Genomic DNA, 3058 nt, shown 5'->3' on the forward strand with positions numbered 1-3058 from the left:
TTCTGCCTCAGCCTCCCAAGTAGCTGGGACTACAGGCATGCGCCACCATGCTCGGCTAATTTTTTCTATATATATATTAGTTGGCCAATTAATTTCTTTCTATTTATAGTAGAGACGGGGTCTCTCTCTTACTCAGGCTGGTTTCGAACTGACCTCGAGCAATCCGCCCACCTCGGCCTCTCAGAGTGCTAGGATTACAGGCGTGAGCCACCGCACCCGGCCAAAATATGATTTTTAAATGACTTGCTTCCATTTTTTTTTAAAGTACATATGTGTTGAAGATTATAATTTATTTAAGAATTTGACACCATGATATGAATACTTGAATAAGCAGCAAAGTTGCCTGAATTTTCTCCAGGGGAAAGCTAAATTAGATCTTGTGTTTTCAGTTTCCTCAGTTTAAGAAATGTATGTGTTGCAATCCATTCCACAGTTTTTCCTTTCTGTCCAAATACGCTTAGATGGGTAACACACCAAAGAACAATACAAGGAACATATGGCACTGTGTACGGCAAGCATTGTTTGTCATTAGGCAATAGAAATACTTTGAGCATATCTGGAATAAAATCTCTTGCAGTTCCAATTAGTAAACAGGAATAGCACTAAAAAGACTTAATGTAGTTAGAGTTGCAGGTTAAGGGGGTCTTGAAATGTAATTTAGTTTGCTGCAGAACAATCCTTAAGGCCTTTGCTCCTGGTGAAGGCATTGACACTGGCTAGCTTTCAGGCCTTCTGTCTCTGCGCTATTGAGCGTAATCTGAGTGGCCATTTTGTAATCATTACGGTCGGTACTCAGATTCCCAAGGGCGGCAAGCGGGATGCTATTCATGGTGGCCAGGCCTGTGGCAGGACCCAGTGGCGGGTTATGTACTAGAGCAGAGGGGTCGCTCCATTACGCGTAAAATGACACATGTCACCCTGACTTTACTTTGTACTAAATCAAATGAATATTCATTTGAAGACTGTTATTAACTGCTTTTGAAAACTTGTTCTGCCTCCTAATACTTCACACGGGAGGCACTTAATATATAGATGCTTGCATACAGTTTTCATGTGACTTTTTTATTTTTTGTGAAAAACATTTTTCCCCATACTTTAAAAATTGTAATTCACCGACTTCCGTTCTCCTTCACAGAAGCCGCTGTGCTCTTCGTGGGTCTTCGCGGTTCCAGGCGCCCACCCGCAGTGCGCTTGCAATGCCATGCGGAAGCCGAAGCCGCACCTCCCGCATGGCCCCTCCGGCCAGCTGGGCCCCTCAGCTGAGAACTGCACCCAGGCCAGCACCAGCAGCTCAGCCACCAGCAGCAGCCCCACCGTCTGCAGCTGGCTCACCTGCTGCTGCACCCCGGCAGCCAGGTCTGATGGCCCAGATGGCAACCACTGCAGCAGGTGTGGCTGTGGGCTCTGCAGTCGGGCACACGCTGGGTCAGGCCATGACTGGGGGTTTCAGTGGAGGACGTGCCGCCCAGCCGTCAAACCCTGACATCACTTACCAGGAGCCTCAGGGAAGCCAGCTGGCACAGCAGCAGCAGGCTGGCCCTTGCTACTACAAGATAAAACAGTTTTTGGAATGTGCCCAGAACCAGAGCGACCTAAAGCTCTGTGAGGGTTTCAGTGAAGTGCTGAAACAGTGCAGACCTGCGAACGGATTATGCTAATCAAGAAGTTCAAACTGAAGAAATGAAAATTCGGCTCTCAAGAGCAAGTTAATTTAGTTATTGATAGTGAAAGTATAAAGTGTAAAATCATCAGTTAAACGTCTCCTCTGTCATTTAATAGCTTCCTTGCTTCAGAATTGCAGTGGAAGAGGGTGTTCTTACTGTGTAGAAGTTCATTGAGATGGTAAAGAATTGGGGGCTGGGCAAGTGCTGGTTGGTGTGGCCTCCTTAAACCAGCTGTTGTGATGTTTTTGCAAGGTAATTAAATAAAGTGATTTCCTTCCCCCCAAAAATTGTAATTCATTGTTGCTCTTTCAAAATGGATGAGTTCTAAACTGTAGCCTGTAGCTCCAGCTACTCAGGAGGCTGAAGCAGGAGGATGGTTTGAGCCCAGGAGTTCAAGGCCAGGCCGGGGCAACACGGTGAGACCCCTGTCTCTTTAAAACAGAGAATGGACAAGGCCTATAAAAAGATTGCACGCCGGGCGCGGTGGCTCACGCCTGTAATCCTAGCTCTCTGGGAGGCCGAGGCGGGCGGATTGCTCGAGGTCAGGAGTTCGAAACCAGCCTGAGCAAGAGCGAGACCCCGTCTCTACTATAAATAGAAAGAAATTAATTGGCCAACTAATATATATATACAAAAAATTAGCCGGGCATGGTGGCGAATGCCTGTAGTCCCAGCTACTTGGGAGGCTGAGGCAGGAGGATCGCTTAAGCCCAGGAGTTTGAGGTTGCTGTGAGCTAGACTGACGCCATGGCACTCTGGCTCACGCCTGTAATCCTAGCACTCTGGGAGGCCGAGGCGGGCGGATTGCTCAAGGTCAGGAGTTCGAAACCAAGCCTGAGCAAGAGCGAGACCTCGTCTCTACTATAAATAAATAAAAAAGAAATTAATTGGCCAACTAATATACATAGAAAAAATTAGCCGGGCATGGTGGTGCATGCCTGTAGTCCCAGCTACTCGGGAGGCTGAGGCAGGAGGATCGCTTGAGCCCAGGAGTCTGAGGTTGCTGTGAGCTAGGCTGACGCCATGGCACTCACTCTAGCCTGGGCAACAAAGTGAGACTCTGTCTCAAAAAAAAAAAAAAAAAAAAGATTGCAGCTATGAATACATTTTACTTTTCACATTTCTTTCTTTATAAAACTTTCTATATTGCCACATTTAAATGTTGTTGTGCCTTTCCAAATTGTAGTGAACTGTTAGACTATGTGAACAATCAGTGGGCTCTAAAGAACTCTTTATTGCTCTGTTATAATACAATTAAATTGCAGGGAAAATAAAGATAGTACTAGAAAATGACTCAGAAGGAAAAGAGAGAAATTAAGAAACATGGAGGCCAGACTGAGAGCATCTATCACGTGTTCCAGGAATTGAGAACGGGGCTAGTGGCAGCGGCAGTA

At 46.2% G+C, this 3058-nt stretch overlaps 1 pseudogene; it reads left to right on the top strand.

The window, feature by feature from the left end:
• Positions 1-1196: 1196 nt before the first annotated feature.
• LOC105871850 (coiled-coil-helix-coiled-coil-helix domain-containing protein 2 pseudogene) lies at positions 1197-1850 on the top strand (annotated as a pseudogene).
• The last annotated feature ends 1208 nt before the right edge of the window (positions 1851-3058 follow it).

This window comes from Microcebus murinus, chromosome 2, assembly GCF_040939455.1.
Source record: "Microcebus murinus isolate Inina chromosome 2, M.murinus_Inina_mat1.0, whole genome shotgun sequence".
NCBI lineage: Eukaryota > Metazoa > Chordata > Mammalia > Primates > Cheirogaleidae > Microcebus > Microcebus murinus.